The sequence below is a fragment of the Cebus imitator genome, unplaced genomic scaffold, assembly GCF_001604975.1.
Source record: "Cebus imitator isolate Cc_AM_T3 unplaced genomic scaffold, Cebus_imitator-1.0 Scaffold84, whole genome shotgun sequence".
Taxonomy (NCBI): domain Eukaryota; kingdom Metazoa; phylum Chordata; class Mammalia; order Primates; family Cebidae; genus Cebus; species Cebus imitator.
The window spans coordinates 70,225-88,373 of NW_016107399.1; the positions used below are offsets into that span (position 1 = coordinate 70,225).

An 18,149-nucleotide genomic window follows, 5' to 3' on the forward strand; every position below is an offset into this window, starting at 1 on the left:
TAAAGTGTCTGTTCATATCCTTTGCCCACTTTTATTAAGCATGCTGCTGGAACGAATTCTAACTAACATAGAACTCATAAACATTGGTGTTTTTTCAGATTTTAAAATAATTTTAAAGTGGAAAATGTAGCATTTAAATTAATATCCATCATATGAAAGGTCTGAGATACATTTTTTTTTCTATTTAGTTCTCATAAGATTTTAGAGAGATGAAATTACTATTTTCCTTTACAGATGTTAGGAGAGTTGCAGTTCAGGGATTAAATAACATGAGCAAAAATATGTGACAAACAGGTCAAGCCAGGTATGCCTAATTCAAAACCTCTTCTCTACCCAATAAAAATTGAATATGCTTTAGGAATACACACAGCTCATTTTCCTACTCAACAGATATCACTGACAACATAGGGAATAAAAATTATTTTTCTACTATAACCAACACAGGTGAGTCATAGAATAGGGTTTTTTAAAAATCATGTGTATTTAAAGAAAACACAAGATACCAAGTTCAATTTGTAGGCAGGCACATCTTCTAATCTTAGGAATTCTTCAGAAGTAAAGTTTAAGACACACATTATTCTACCACCCCCTGAGGAACATAGGTGGTTCTCTTGACTCTCAAGTCCCTTGAAAAATAATCAGCTTCTGGTGGTGGGTGGGACATTTCCATGGGTGATTTGCTGCTGGCTCATCGGCCCATAATTCACTTACCTCTACTTCCAGCACTATCCTCATTTCTGGAGAATTTGCCTCCTCCTATCCGTTTACTCTTCCTTAGCATTAGAAGTATCTTGACCTCAGTGTGGGAAATGCAGTTTCTGAAAAGCCTCCGTTTCTTCAGACAGGGAGAGCTGATGTTATCATCATTAGTAAGAGAAAGCAATGTGCAACCTCATGGTCGATGATGCTTCATCCTCAGAAACTTTCTCAGCCTCTTGTTTCCCTTCCATGGCTCTCTGCCACCTCTCACAGAGATTTCCCTTTGTTTGATGGAAAGCGGGGACAGGTGGGGGGGGCATTAAAGCCCGCCCTTGGAAACTTCAATGTGCTGTGGAAAAGCCTTGTTTCTGCTCATGAGCAGCATGGTACAGAAGACAGAACCTGACTCACCTTTTACTATGTCTCCTAAAAAGCAAATTCCTTTTTAAAGCCAGTGTTACAAAGTTACTCTTAATTAATTTTATTGTAAAAGCAATACACACTCTTATACAAAAATAAAAGTAAAAAGTAACAAATATAAAAGTTAACCTTGCTCTCAAGGCCATTTCTATCTACTAGAAACATAGACACCCACATCTTAGTATTGTCCATAAATCCACAAGTGTATATAAGTATGTGCATAAGTACTTTAGTGGGGAGTCTGCTACATACATAATCCTGCCATTTTCTAGTTCACTTAACAATATATTTTGAGCACCTTTCCAAATTAGTCAATTGCCTTTTTCTTTTTAATAACAGCTATAACAATTGTGAACTAGAATATCACAGATTGGGTAACTTATAAAGAACATAAATTTATTTCTTATAGTGCTTGAAACTGGGAAGTCAAAGGTTATGGAGCCCACATCCAGAAAGAATTTTCTTGCTTCGTCAACCCGTGATGGATGGCAAAGAGCAAGGAAGTGTACACACGAAAGACGGGAAAGGGGCTGAATTCATTTTTTTATCAGAAATCCACTCCTGTGATAACTAGCCCGCTTCCACCATAGTGACATTAATCTACCCTTGAGGACAGAGCCCTCATGCCTAGTCACCTCTAAACTTAAAAATCCCACCTCTCAACTCTGCATTGGGGATTAAGTTTCCAACACATGACCTTTGGGGGACACATCCAACCATAGCAGTATCTTATTGTATGAATATACCATAAATTATAAATTCATTTTTCATTGATAGAATCTTAGATTGTTTTCAATTTGTTTTAAATTCACAAAAATGTTTGCCAAATATTTGATAGAGTCGTCTTTGACAAACAGCCAAAGAAAAACAACCCCAAAGGAAAGTATTCAACATGTTAAAAAAAAAAAAAAAAGACTCTAAGTGTCCAGTATATGTGTTAAAAAGTTACTAAACCTCATGATTCAGGAAATATAAAGAACCCTTGATGGGATTTCGTTTTTACCCATCAAATTGGTAAAAAAAATAAAGTATATAATCCACAGTATTGCCAGGGTAATGGGAAAAGTCACAGTTGATTTTGTACAATCCTTTTTGAGGGACAATTTGGTGGAATCTGTCAAAATTTTACATGACCATAGGCAGGAATATATAAATATATGTGTGGTACACACATATATATATATATATATATATATATATGTATATATGTGTGTGTGTGTGTGTGTGTATATATGTATATATATATATATATATATATATATATATATACATACACATACACACACAAATACACACACACACACATTGATATTTATTGAAGTTTATAATTGGAAGAGTTACCTAACAACTCTGAATTGTCATTGTCACGTGCGTAAGAAGAGAATAACAATACTTACATTGCCAGGTTGTTATTGTTAGAGATCATGTCCTTAAAGTTCTTGGAATCGTGCCTGAACATAGTCAGGTTTTAGTAAGAGGCAGCTATTATGATTCTCAGGAAATCCAATTTCTTCTCATCTCTGCTGGAGACAGATTGGGTGACTTCTTTACAACATCAGACTAGGGGAAAGCAGCATGAAACTCAAGCACAGCCTTGTAGAGTCAGAAGTCTGGTCTCCTAACTTGCCTTTGCCGCTTGCCATTGTGGAGCCCTGGAGAAGTCATTTAACCCTATCAGGTCTTTTTTCTTTCTGTAAAATAAAGAAATTAATACTTTACTACCATTTTGCAAGGTCATTGCAAACAGAAATAAGTCTAGGTTTATACAAATTATTTAATGAGATGATTTTAAAAAGACTATCCAGAAAGAACCTAGACAAGCCACCTGTCAACTTCTATGAAATCACATTTGATCCTATCATGACTATTGGGTTTTGAGGTATGAATGGGAGGTGCCATAGAACTATTAGCAATGGATGTTTATTTTTTTTCCTGTCCATTTCTCAGAGTATTTTCCACAGTACTGGCATTCCCTAGTATGTTAAAAGACACAAAGAAGAAAAAATTTTTAAAAAAACCTTTAGGCTGAAAGGGTTTAAAAGACTTCAACAAATAAATTTAAATGGTCCTTACTTTTCTTTAAGCAGACTTTTCACAATACTATTCTATGTGGTAAATCTCTTAGGGAGATGTAATATGCACATGTTCAACTCTTACTTGACTAGAGATGCCTTTTTCATGAAATATCTCAAAGAGCTGAGTTCTGTTGAACTCAGGCAGCAAGCATCTTTCTAGAGAGATTTAGCTTTAAATTCTAACTCAAATATTTCTTCCAAAAGCCTCGTGTTGAAAGGTAGTATTTTAGAGAATCCAATGCTACCTGAACATAAAATGTACAAAGGGCAATGTGATTGTACTGGGGCAAGATGAGATTCTTGAGCCAAGTCTTAAAGGATAAATAGGTATTTGCCAAGTACACAAAATGGGACCATCTCCAGGAGTAATTATTTGCCATAATTTAAAGTGCAGCAACATCCTCATCACTTTCTTCTAGATATTTCACAGTTGCAATCAATAGAAATCATGTGGCTAATTCAAGCCAATAAACATTATTGCATTCCAACTTATTGGGAAGAAGAGAAGTCATAAAACACAGCCATCATCCTAAAGAAATTAATAATCTAATGATGAGAAAGGCACATAAAAATAACTCTAACAAGCAGAAAAAAATGATGTGTGCTATTAATAAAGGTATAAGGTATTATGGAAGCGCAGAGAAAATAGTTTCACTTTGATTTATAAGAATGAGCTGGGGGAAGAACCAGAGGAGAAGGAGGTAGATGCAACTGATCATTGCCCTAAATTGCATTTATATGCAACTGAATTATTTTTCTCACTCCAGGCCAGCAGCTGAAGCCATGACAGACGTCAAAGTAGAATGTATAAGGGCTGAATGAGGTTAGTCATATTTTATTACCCTTCAGATGACACATTTTTTCCCCTTACTTGCTTTTACTAAGACTTCATTGACAGGCAGGACTCACAGAGAAAACATTCTGGGAAGGACAAACTTTCTCATTGATATTTGGAATTTAAGATTAGTGAAAAGGAAGAGTTAGAGTTGCTTTAGAGTTCCCCATTTCAGTTTACTGGTGGGAAGGAAAGGATTATCTTTATCAATCTCATTTAATGTATCCAATTTTTAGGAGGTTTTATGCTTTACAAACTTGATTACTCAGCAAGAACTCATTGCTACCATCCTTGGGTTAAGAACAAAACAGAGTCTTGAAGGATTTGTATGAGATGGGATTTAGTCTGACCATCTCAGTTTATAGAGAGAAAATTGTGGTTCAAAGACGATAAAGAATTTGACAGAGTACTGCCTTTAGACCCAAGAAAGAGAGAGAAGAGGTCTTTTGTTGATTCAAGGGCTCCGCTATGGCCCTCTTCTATGTTCCCTGGGAGTGGAGAATTTACAAGGGCAGAGGAGAAGTACTCAGCTGGAATCTGTGCCCTAACACCTTTTATCTGGACCAAGCAATGAGTACCTGGAACCCTGGATTTCTTGCCCCAGTGGTCCAAATTCTGCCTTCAGGGCCTACATAGGTTTCTTCAAAGCATCTGTCCTTCTGAGAGTAGATGTTGCTATGGATATGCGTACCCCTAGGCCCAAAAGGTGGCCAATAGGTAGCTGTTTGCAACAGGTGGGTATCTGCTTGGACTTGTGATCTGGGTATCCACCTGTATGCCCTCAAGACCCCTGTGGCCCATGGGGAAGAAAAGGGGACAGGCTTCAAGGTGGGGGGTAATGGCTGGCTTACCCTACACTCTCATATTTCAAGGTAGTTTTCTGAGGAGTAGAAGAATTTTAAATTTAATTCTTAATTATCAAGATAGGATGATAGAATATATTCTACTTAATAGTTTGTTGGCTGGATTTAAAAAAATTTTTGGTCTCAGGACCCATTTATACTCTTAAACATTATTGAAGACCCCCAAAGGGCTTTTATATATGTGAGTAATATCTATTTATATTTACCCCATTAAAAAGTAAAATTAAAAATTTTGAATGCTTATAATTTATTTATTTAAAAATCAATTAAGAACTTAAAGTTGATATAAATAACGTATTCTTATAAAAGATACTATATTTTTCAAAACAAAAAGTTAGAAAGAGAGTGGTACTGTTTTACATTTTTGCAACTTTGTCACCTGATTTAAAGAATGTCAGTAGATTTTCCTGTTTATTTCAGCATTCAATCTGTTGTGATAAGTGGTCTTAATTGACATATTTGAAGAAAATTTGGCTTTACACAGATACACAGTTGGGAAAAGAAGAAATATTTTTATAGCCTTTTTAGATAATTGTGTATATTCTTTTTTCCTTCCACACCAAAACTGACAAATAGAAATTCCTTAAAGATGTTTCCCAGTGTAAATTCTGAAACCATATCAAAGAAATTTTAGTTCTTGTTACATTATGCACTAATTAGTCTTTTGGTAAATATTGGTTCACTGAGTTATACAGATCTCTCAAACATTGACATATTTCCTTACACAATATTTCTTAAACCACTTTATTGAGGTATGACTGACATGTAAAAAGTGATACATATTTAAAGTGTATAACTTGATAAATATGCACCCATCAAACTATCACCACAGTCTATGACATAAACCTATCCATCACCTCTAAAGTTTCTCCCATCCTTTTATTTATTATTAATATTTGCATGTGTGCGATAAGAACACAACATGATATCCACCCTCATCATCTTTTACGTGTAAAATATAATATTGTTAACTATTGGCAGTATATTGTACAGTAGATGTCTAGGACTTATTCAATTTGTATATAAGAATAATATAAACTTTGTACTCTTTGACTAATACCTCCCTATTTTTCCTTTCCTCTCTCTGCTGGCAACCACCATTCCACTTTCTGCTTTTGTGAATTTGACTATTTTAGATTCTTTGTGCAAGTGGCATCATGTAGTATTTGTTCTTCTGTATCTGGCTTATTTCACATAACATAATATCCTCCAGGTTCATCCAACTTGCCACAAATGGCAGGACTTTTTTTTTTAAGCTGAATAATATTGTATGGGTATACTATATTTTCTTTATCCATTATTCTATCAGTGAACAATTGGTTGATTCCATATCTTGTCTGTTGTGAATAATGCTGCAATGAACACAAGAATGAAGCTATATCTTTGAGCTTCTGATTTCAATTCCTTTTGATATATGCCCAGAAGTGTGATTGCTGGATCATATAGTAGTTCTATGTTTAAATTTTTAAGGAAACTTTGTATCATATTGCTTTCCATATGACTGTGCTAATTTACATTTCCACCAACAGTGTATAGGGATTCCTTTTCTCCACATCCTCATGGACATTTGCTATCTTTTGTTTTTTGATAATAGCCATTCTACAAAGTGTGAGGGGATACCTCATTGCAGTTTCCAATTGCATTTCCCTGATGACTAGTGATGTTTAACACCTTTTAATGTACCTGTTAACCATTTGTATGTCCTCTGTGAAGAGTGTCTATTCAGTTAGTTTTGTCGATTTTTAAATTGGGTTATTATTAATATTATTTTGCTATTGAGTTGTATGAGATTCTTATATAGTTTGGATATTAACCCTTTATCGGATATATGGTTGGCAAATATTTTCTGTCGTTCCATACGTTGCCTTTTTCTATTGTTGATTTTTTTCCTTTGCTGTGCAGAAGCTTTTTAGTTTGATGTAACTTGTCTATTTTTGCTTTTGTAGCTTGTGCTTTTGGTGTCATATGCAAGAAATCATTGCCAAGACCAACGTCAGGAAGGCTTTCCCTATGTTTTCTTTTCAGAGTTTTATAGTTTCAGGTCTTACGTTTAAGTCTTTAATCCATCTTGAATTCATTTTTGTTTATGTTGTAAGATTGTAAAATAAGTGTTCAATTTTATTTTTTCATGTGGCTACGATTTTCCCAATACTGCTTATTGAAGAGACTACTCTTTTCCCATTGTGTGTTCTTGGCACTCTTCTCAGAGCTCGTGACTATATATGTGTAGGTTAGTTTATTTCTGGGCTCTTTATTCTATTCCACTGGTATATTTGCCTCTTCTCATATCTGTATCATACTGTTTTGATTACTGTTGCTCTGTAATCGACACTAAAATAGGAAGTATGATGCTTTGAGCTTTGTTCTTTTTGCTCAAAATGGCTTTGGCTATAATAGGGTCTTTGGTAGTTCCTAGAATCTTATAAATTTAAGGATTGTTCTTTCTATTTCTGTAAAAACTAGCATTGGAATTTTGATAGAGATTGCATTAAATCTGTAGATCACTTTAAGTAGTATGGACATTTTAATATTAATTTATTCAATCCATGAACACAGGATATCTTTGCATGTATTTGTGTCTGCTTTAATGTCTTCCATCACTGTTTTTTAGTTTCCAGTGTATAAGTCTTTCATGTCTATAGTTAAATTTATTTCTAAGTATGTATTATGTTTGATGCTATTATAAATGAAATTATTTTCTTAATTTCCTTTTTGGATAATTCATTGTTAGATTGTACAATATTTTAAAAATCAGTTAAGTGTTAAGTACCAACACTGAGAAAAAAAATCCACTAATATCACCACTCATCTCATCAGAAAATTTACTTAGTATAGGGAAGCTGTCAAGCTCATGGTACCAGATAAAAGTTTTCTAAAATTTTATTTTTACTAACAGGTCCAATTTTATCTTAGGCAACAAATACTGTCATTTGTTTTCTTTGAAATGATAGGTTCATTAAGTTCATATTTGAGAAAATTTCCACAAGATACTCAAGTCTGAATTGCTATAGTTTGTTTGTCAGTCATTTTTTCAGGTAAACATGTTTCATAAAAAAGGAAGATAAGGAGTAGGTCACCCCATGACTCAAGCAATTGCACAACTGCTTTTCCTCCAGATAACATTGTATTTTAGGTTGCAGTAAACTGTTTTATGAAGAGTTTCCATTTCATCTCACAGTATATTTAAAAGATCTTACAGAATATTTTAAAGACAGGAACTCAAAGATTAAGATTTAATAAAATTAATAATCTTACTATTTATCGTTTTTACCAAGGAAATTTTTTTAGAGAAACCTGCTTTTTCTTTCTTGTTTTCTGTGAGTAAAGGATATGACTACAAGAAGAATTTGGTGCCTCAATACCTTTGGTGCAAAGGCATCAGCAATTTTATACAATATTTCTTCTTAAGCAGCAGTTTCAATGTCAACAGAGTTAAAAAGGACTCAGGGACCCCCAGGAGTCTGTGGACCAGAAGCTGATTTAGACACATAATATGTGTTCTACCATATGTATTTTCACCCTAAGCCATAAAAATAAGTGTGAGGGTTTGAGCCTGTTGCCAAAGGTGACATACAGAAAGTCAAAATGAACATATACAATATAATTAAATATACATATTTTTATCAATGTATGTATTGTATTGTATGCATTAATAAACTATGTACACATATATTGTATGAACATACACAATGTAATTAAATAATAAGGATGACTTTGTCATCATATTGGTTATAAGCACAACTGAATTTAAAGAATGGCAGGCATCTGCCAAGATGGCCGAGTAGGAATAGCTCCGGGAGCAATTCCCGGTGAGAGCGACACAGAAGGCAGTGATCTTCGCATTTCCAACCAAGGTACCAGGTTCATCTCAATGGGACTGGTTGGACAGTGGGTGTAGCCCAAGGAGGGCAAACCGAGGCAGGGTGGGGCGCTGCCTCACCTGGGAAGTGTGGCAGGTGGGAGGGCACTCCCTCCTACCCAGGGGAGGCCATCAGGGACCTCTGGCCACTCTGGACCTCCGCTTCCGATGCTGCGCTTCTGCAGTTTCTGCAGCTCACAGACCAGGAGATTCCCGCATGCCGACAGGTGCCTCGGGTTTCCAGGGCAAATCTGGGCAGCAGATTCAGCCGGCACCGCAAGTTCTCAGCACAAATCTGAGCAGCCGCTTTGACTGGCTCCTGCAGGGCCTGCTAGACAGTCGCCCATACACCTGAGAGAAAGGGGGCTAAAGGCGGGGAGCCAGGGAATCTGGCTCCACGGGTCCCACCCCCATGGAGACCAGCAAACTGAATCCCACTGGCTTGGGATTTTCGCAGCCAGCACAGCAGTTTGAGCTTGACCCTGGACTGTTGAGCTCTGTGGGGGAAGGATTGAATAGACTACTCTTTTTCCATTGTGTTTACACCAGTGAGAGTCACTGGTTAAAATGAATAGAGGCAATTGTTAAAGAGCCATAGAGCATGCCAAAGAAAGGCAGGGGGAATGACCTATTGTCCCTTTCTTATCTTAAATATATAAGCCCTCCTTAAGTAAGGTGGCGTGGTATAATAGAAAGAATGGGCTTGGCCGGCCCTGAGTTTATACTCCAGCTCTGCTACGTAATAACCATGTGATTCTGAGATTTTGTTTAACTTCTGTGAGTCTCAGTTTCTCATCCTTGTTATCATGAGGATGGACTAACCGATAAAATACCTGAAGTGCCTGATGAAAGGCCTGGCACATAGCAGGTGCTTGACAAATAACAGTGTTTTAAAAATTATGTTGGGAGGGGACGCAGGATAAAGCCCAGAGAATTAGATGGTCTCTTTGGCAGCATTCTCCTGGGATGAATAAGCAATTCAAGGAGAGAGTTCTAGATTTCCGGGACCCAGAGGATGGGGAGGGTAGCAGTGGCGCCTGATTGGGTGGGCAGGAATGCCAGGCGTTAGAAATAGAAGCAAAAAACCTTTCAGAAGCCTTGGGAAACGACAATCTGAGTCACAGGGAATTGGAACAAGCAATATCGAGATGCATTTAAATTTAATTTAAAAAGAAAAAAACAAGGCACAAGCAAACATTGCTCCCATAACATGGAGTCATAACCCCCAACAAACGTAGTTTGAGTTTGTACGTGTATCTTGGAGTCCCACATCTTTTGTCATATTTGCACTTGAGTGGGAGTTTGCCATAGGGTGCCACTTGCTAAAGGGTATTGGGGTGCAGGAACTAATAAAAAATACTACCCCCATGATACCCACTTATCACATAGACATGCATACACATACAGACACAGACACAAACACGCACACACTCTGCTCCAGGGAGATTTGCTATATTAGGCACAACTTGGGAGCACAAGGCACAACAATAAAGTGGTAATCATTGGAAAATGACTGCATGAAACAACGCAGACTCACTGCTCTACTTACCTAATTACTCTGCCCTTGAGATATTTCTGTTTAAAGCCACTAAGCTAAGAGTGGCATTGTCATAGCAACCTGCTGCTGGATGTTGTTCAGTATCTCTGAGCAGAGGAAATCACCCACAATTCTCATCAACAATGCCCTAGTGGCATAATTTCTAATAGCCTAGTGCATTTTCCCACTTGATCTTTGTATAAAGTGGAGCGGAAACTGGGTGGTCATTGTAAAAACGTCTCTGTCATTTCTATGTTTGTCTCTAACTGGGCTTCCAAGAGGCCACAATTCACGTAGAAGCTGTGATTTACTGGGAGGAGTACTGGGACTGGAGTCAGAAGATCTGGACCCCAATTTTACTAGCTCAGTGATTTTCAATAATCCCCAATGTAACCTCCTTGAATCTCAGCTTCCTCCGCTGAAAAACAGGCTCAAGATAGTTTTCCATCCTCTCACTGCGATCCCAGCCCACAGCTTGCTATGAAAGCTTCATGAGAACATGTATGCAGAAGCACATGGGCACTGGGCTAGAGCCTGGGTCAGGGTAGAGGAGGTGGCTTTTCTGAGATTTATGCTTGTTTTCTGAACCTATAAGACATGGCCCATCTATATTTTTTCTTTTCTTGGGATCTCTAAAGATCTTCCACTTCATTTTGTTTATAAGTTTCTGCAGAAGCCATTCATTCCTTCCCTGATTATTAAGCAGATGAAAGCCTTCATACAGAATAAGAAAGATCCCCAGTTTGCTTTCTTGGATGAATAATCAAAGACTAACGCATTTCCTCTTCAAAGATCTCCAACAGCAAACTCATCTGCATTTCCCCCAAAGGAGGAATAATAGACACATTTCCTTGATCGAAGTGTGGAATCATCTTGGAAATGGATAAACACTGAAAATGGTAAGGGGCTATTGCTATTGGTCTCTTGACACAGGCAGTCTCTGTCTTCGAAAGTTGGAAGGGCCTGGAATACAGTAGATGCTCAAAAATGCCTATTCTTTGGCAGAATAGCATGATTAGGATCAGAGAAAAAAAAGACAGGTGTCTAGATTAGCCAAGGGGAATGAAGTACTTGAATAAAAGTAGAGTTTAAAAAAAATAAAAGACAGCAAATTTCTCCCATTGTCAACACTTTCTCCTTTCATCACGCTTTTACCCAAAATAACACACCAGAAAGACAAGGAATAAATAAAATAAAACTGGAATTAATAACTCCTCTACCTCTGGGTTTGAGTAGGATACTAAATTTGCTTCTAGAATCATGACAGGATTTAAAATTGGAACTCATGATAGCATCGATGTCCCAATGAGACATTTGAGGTTATCTGTATCACATTCTGCTCACACTCTCAATGTTCCTTCTTTCGCTCCCTTTCTTTTTGTGTCACTATTTATATACATATCTATTTTTGAGATTAGAAGCCCTATCTTCTTTGCCTTCAGAACAGCCATGAAACTTAGCACTGAACTTTTTAAATAGAATTAGGCCAGGAAATATAGTTAATAATAATCATGATCACATTTTTCAATTACCTGACATTTAAAATGAAAAACATCCTAGCTTCAAGACTTATTACCAAATATCTTTCTGAAATGCATTAGTCCATTTCTGCCTTAAGATGGAAAATGTGGAAAGCATAATTGAATCTCTGGTGACTCAGTGGCTTGAGGGAACATTAGCATGAATGTGAATTCTCATTTATCAGCGCAGTAGGGTCCTCAGAGGTAGGGTGAAGGGCTTAGAGATAGAGCTTGGGCCAACTATAGGCTGATTTTAGATCCTTCTCTGGATTTTAAAAAGTAGGTCTCTGATGGAAGTATTTTCCCCCATGACCTTTTTCTCCCAAAAGTTGAATACTCTTTCAACAGTACAACAACAAAAAGTAAGGTATATAGAGTTCACCAAATATAGGTCTCAGCTGCCCCCTTTTCTCTTCCAGCTCAGTGCAGTCATTTCTGTTTCTCTCTTGTATCCAAATGTAGTCCCTATGTCATATTCTGTAACACCTACTGAGACCTGGTAGGACAGACCTGCACAGAATATCCTGAGATGTACTGTCAGTCCTTATTCATTCTACTCAGCTTCCAATTAATCTTCCTAAAACAGACCTCAGTGATGCCCGCTCTATTTTCTTGGGACAGAAAAGATACTTCTTAACCGGTGAGTCCCCCAGTCTGCCCCTACCCCAAACTTAGTCTTTGGAAAAGAGTTTTGCCCTAGCCATTGCAGTTCTCAGGTTTTTGTGGAACAAAATCAGGTGACAAGTGCCTCAACTGGTTGAAGAAGAAGGAGCATGGCAAAGAAAACATCAAGGTTTTTGAGACAGCTAGGTTTCGGGAGAGCGTGTAAGTGGAATAGCGGAAGAATTCAAAGTTGCTGAAGGTGTAAAGTAAGTGGATAGGCAAGAAAGGAGGACTCTAATAAATGTAGCTGTTGTCTATAAACTGGATAATGTTCAAGATTAGAATTTTCAATAATTTTTTCCTTGATTTTCTGTGGATATTTAAAAGTGGCACCAAGAGGGGCTCTGGGAGTAAAGTTTTATATGTAACTATATGTGTATATATACATATGCATATATACAAACATATAGGTAGATACCTATCTATGTGTGTGTATATCTATATATTTAGATATCTATCTTTATATGTGTGCATGTGTGTGTGTATATATATATAGTTATGCTATATTTCTTGAAATCCTAGTCATATTTTAAGGACTACTTAAAATGACACATCTATGAAATCCTTCCTGTTGTTTTCTAAATGGATAGTATCTCAGCCTCTCTCTTTCTCTTGCTCCATTGAACTCTCTTAGCATTTTGTATCTTTCTTATGACACTCACCTGATACTATTCTGTATTGTATGTGGGTTTTTGTTTGTTTGCTTGTTTGTTCTTTTTTTGTTTGTTTTCGTTTTTTTTTGAGACAGAGTCTCATTCTGTCACCCAGGCTGGAGTGTGGCGGTGCTATCTCAGCTCACTGCAACCTTCGCCACCCGAGTTCAAGCAATTCTCCTGGCTCAGCCTCCAGAGTAGCTGGGATTATAGGCATGCATTATGCCTGGATAATTTTTGTATTTTTTTTTTTTTTTTTAGTAGAGACAGGATTTTACCATGTTGGCCAGGATGGCCTCGAACTCCTGACCTCAGATGATCCACCCACCTTGGCTTCCCAAAGTGCTGGGATTACAGGCATGAGCCACCACGCCTGGCCAGTATTGTGTTCTGTTTAGCTTTACTTGCTACTTCTTCCTGTTTTAAGACTGTAAAGTGATCTGGAGGACAGATTGCAACTGCTCATCTGTGTAGTCTGCACTATAAAACTATTGAATTGAATTTAGTTAAAATGGGCAAAGGTATATTTTGATACGGTGTGAGTGTTTTGCAGGCTCTCTCAAACTAGCTTCTTATCTCTCATCCCCCGTATATAGTACCATCCATTCAACTGCCCAAGTTTGAAATGTAGGCTAATTTTTTGATGTCTCCTGTCTCTCAGTTCCCAAACACAATAGTTCAAAAATACAGATTGATTTTACCTGCAAAATATTTCTTTGATCCAACCAGTTTTCCCCATTCCCATTGTCATTATTCTAGTCCATGATCCACACGTTTTCCTGCAAAGAGCCAGACACAGAATATTTTAGGGGTTTAGGACCACACATGGGCTCTGTTATATGTTCTTCTTCATTTTTGTTGTTATTGTTTTCGCAGTTGTCTTTGTCAGTTTGGGCTGCTACAGCAAAGTACCATAGAATGGGTGGCTTATAAACGACCATGATTTATTCTGTACAGTTTTGGAGGCTGGTAGTTCAAGATCAGGGTGCCAGCAGGGGTGGTTCTGTTGAGGACCTTCTTCTGGGTTTCAGGTTCCCAACTTCTCCTTGTATCCTTCTATGGTGGAAAGAGGGTGAGAGTCCCTTCTGGGGTTTCTTTTGCAAGGGCACTAATCCCATTAATCAGGGTCCCATCATCATGACAGATTACCTCCCAAAGGCCCCTACACCTAATAGCGTCACACTGGAGGCTAGGGCTTCCACATAAGAATTTAGAAGAGGCAGGTCGCAAATATTCAGTGCATTGCAGCAGCCCTTTAAAAATGAAAAATTATTCTTTGTCCTTGGGGCATACAGAAACAGGCTGTAGGCTACGGTTTGCTGACCCCTGCTTTAGTCTGAACCTCCCTAGTCCCGCACCAGACCAATGCCTCACCTTCTATCTGCTCCCCCGTCTTCCATGCTACCCTGCAATTCACGTTCCAGAATGATGTTTTTAAAATGCATATCTTATTGTTTCTCGGTCTTTTGGCTAAGATCAAGTGTAGCATCTGTTCTTATCAGATTAAAAATGCAAATCGGATCCTTTTGTCTCTCTGCTAAAAATCTTACAATGGCTTCTTACTCTTAAGGAAAGCTGAAAATCCTTAGTATACTCAACCGGGCTCTTCGTAGTTGGCTTTTTTCTTCATCTATCACTAAATCAGTCATTAATTGCTCCTTCTTTGGCTCTGACATTCTCACTCTTGCCTCCCAACTTTTGAATATTATATTTCTTCCACCTGGGACACCCTTTCTCTTCCATCCTTTTGCCTACTAATGTTTACTGTTCATTCAAACCTCAACACAACTGTAATGGTAATTGATTAGGTTCATTTATTATGTATTCCCATTGACCCCTTGTCATTACATTGGATTCTGGAGAAGCAGACCCTGAGTTGGGGATTCATGGGCAAGCACCTGCAGGAGAAACCATAAAGAAGTGCATATGAAGAGTAAGGATAGGGAAGCCCAGTGTGTTCGTCTGGATCCTCTGAGAAGCAGGTGCCAAGATGGAATTAAGCAGCTGAGGATTTTATCAGGGAAATTCTTTTAAGAGTCAATTGGCAGGTGTCATCAGAACAGGCTGGGAAAGCCATAAGGCCATGATACAGGTCTGATCCCACATGAAGGAAGAAGGCATGAAGGGTGGTGGGAGCATCCTAGACTCCTGTTCAGTCTAAGGAAAATTAGCTGAGCCTGTCCAGTGAGTTCTTGAGCCAAAGTCACCTGTCATAGGAATCCTGGGCCTCCTGGGAAGGGGCCTGTCTTAGTGTCCCTGCCACACTCAGTCATTGGCTGGGAACAGCCTGAGGGAAGTGTGGCCTTGGCACAAACTCAATGATGCAGTTCAGAAGCAGCAGTTGGGGCCATCAGTCATTTATGCTCTTTGTAGCTGGAGGTCTGTGAGGTGCATTCTTAATGGTCACAATATTCAGCAAGGGTTCAGTCATCAAAGGCTCATGCTCAGCCTGGTCAAGAGAACTCTGTAGTGTAAATGTTGCCCCTAACTTTGTTTTCCCAGAAGGCAAAGAGGCTGGGATTTTAGACTCCAACCAATCACTGCATAAGGGCACTTAAACTCCCAGGCAACTCCCACTTTCTATGCTTGCCTCCAGTGTCCTGAAGGCAGCTATCCAAAAAAAGATCAGGTGCAGGCAATTAGAAGCAAAGGCACTCAGAAGCTGGGAGAGAAGCTCACAGAAACAATTCAACGGTTTCAAAAGAATCTGGTTAGAGCACCAATAGTATGCAGTCCAACTCTGTTCCTCCCTTTTGTTTTCAACACCTTTGAAGTGATGTGTTACTTAATGTCTGTAAGACATAAGTACTTATACATCTATAAGCTACATTATAATCTGCATGAGATTAGGGATTATATCTATCTTGCTCCCTGGGCCTAACATAATACTTAACAGGCTGGGAAACTGTTGAATTCTTCATAGAACTAGCCAGAAATCTGCTCTGATTATGCAGACTAAATTCAAGTAATTTTGTCATTGATAGGAAAATTAATAATCTAAAAAAGACATATGAGCCAAGGCATCCTCAGCCTTACTGTGTCTCTCTAATCCTTGTGCTATCAGGTTTCCCCAGGCTTTTTTGCTCTTGAATGCTGGTAATAATTAATTGGAGTCCAGGTAATGCAGTTGGAGCTTTATTCCATCCACTGCATTCTCACTGCTTCTAGCATCCTCTTAAGGCAATCAGCAGTAAAAGAAGCTGTCGCTTCCTGTATTTCCATCCACGGCCACAGTAGTTGGCTCTCAATACTGATACACTAAAGAACTGACCTTAAGAAATCACTTATCTCACTTGTTCTCCACCTCTTCAGATGTTCTTGGCTGCTGGGTCAGTTAAGGGCGTCAGAGCACACGGTTGCTTCATAGTCATTCCATTATTCCCTCTGATAGTCAGTCTGCTTTATGATGAAATGAAGAGGAACTGGATTTATAAGTTAAGTAATTTCTTTTCAAGTTATATCCTGTCACTGGCTAGTTGTATGATTTGGGACAAATCATTTAACTCCTTGTAGAGGGAGGCTGCCAAAAAAAAAATGAATAAAAAAAGATAAGCTCCTTGTGGTATATTGTATTGTGGGTGTATTAGGTCATTCTTGCATTGCTATAAAGGAATATCCAAGTCTGGGTAATCTATAAAGAATAGAGAGAATAGAGAATAGAGGTTGAATTGGCTCACAGTTCTGCAGTCTGCACAGGAAGCATCACACTGGCATCTGCTCACTTATGGTGAGGCCTCAGAAAGTTTTTACTTATGACAGAAGGCTAAGTGAGAGCAGGTGTCTCACATGACAGTAGGGGAGCAAGAGAGAGAGAGAGTGGGAGGTTCCCACATTTTTAAACAACTAGATTTCACGTGAACTCACTCATCAACAAGGGGATGGTGCTAAGTCATTCATGAGAGATCCACCCCCTTGATCAAAACACCTCCCACGAGGCTCCATCTCCAATGCTGGGGATTACGTTTCAACAGGAGATTCGGTATGGACACAGATCCAAACCATATCATAGGGGAAAGATTGTACTTACCTGCCTTTTTGACATCAAGTTTGTTCAATGAAATATATAATGAAATATAAGCAGAACTAATGCTTGTCCCTTCTAAACAGAAGCTTTCAGGAACAATGCATATTGCACTATGCTTTCTCTTTGTCTCTGCTGTGAGTATCAGCAGTGTTTCAGAGAGGCTGATCCAACAGCCTGGACTCTGCAGCAAAGGCAGCAATGAAAAACACAGTCATATCTGATCTAAAAGGACATGCAACGAAAAAGAAATGAATCTTTGTTCTTTAAGTTGTACTGAGGTTTGGGGGTCGTTTGTTACTGCAGCATAAGCTAGTTTGTTCTGATTGATATGTATCTTATTTCTTAGTTTTCTCCTCTGTAAAACATATGTTAAAATAATTCTTAATCTTCAGATTTGTTCATTCAGCAACTCTTTAGCTTGATCTTACTAAATGCAGGACACACGCTAGAAACGAGTAGGTTCCACAGGATTGAAATGGTGTCAGCCTCTTGTTATATCAATAAGTTTATAAAATAATAAAAAACAGTAATAGATACATAATTAAAATATATGTCAGAAATTGTTCAATACCACCAGGTAAGAAGTGATAAAAAAATACTTTGGGAAGTTAAAAGAAAGAGGTCCCCTTTTAACTAACAGCTTCAGAAACTCTTCCTGTAGGACTATTGAGTATGAAGGCTGGATAGCACCAAACTTGGGAAGCTGAAGTGCAGGAGGTTTTTCCTCCTAGTAGAAATGATTTGGGTAACAGGAAGCACAGATCATTTAAAGAGAAAAATATTTTAGAGTGTTTGTGAAGGGCGTAGAAATTCGTATAGAATAGTACTTGCATGTCATGTTTTGGGTAGTCTTAGCTAAGAAATTTGAAGTTTATTTTGTAGAAACTTAGTAGTATTAACTTTTTGAGGTGGAGTATGACCGTAGCTTGTTAAATTAATTAGAGAGAGGAAAGTTGATATGGAAGTCCATTTAGAATATTACTGCTGTCTTGTAGACTAAC

At 38.0% G+C, this 18,149-nt stretch overlaps 1 pseudogene; it reads left to right on the forward strand.

The window, feature by feature from the left end:
* Positions 1-14,574: 14,574 nt before the first annotated feature.
* On the forward strand, positions 14,575-14,711 carry LOC119472088 (annotated as a pseudogene).
* The last annotated feature ends 3,438 nt before the right edge of the window (positions 14,712-18,149 follow it).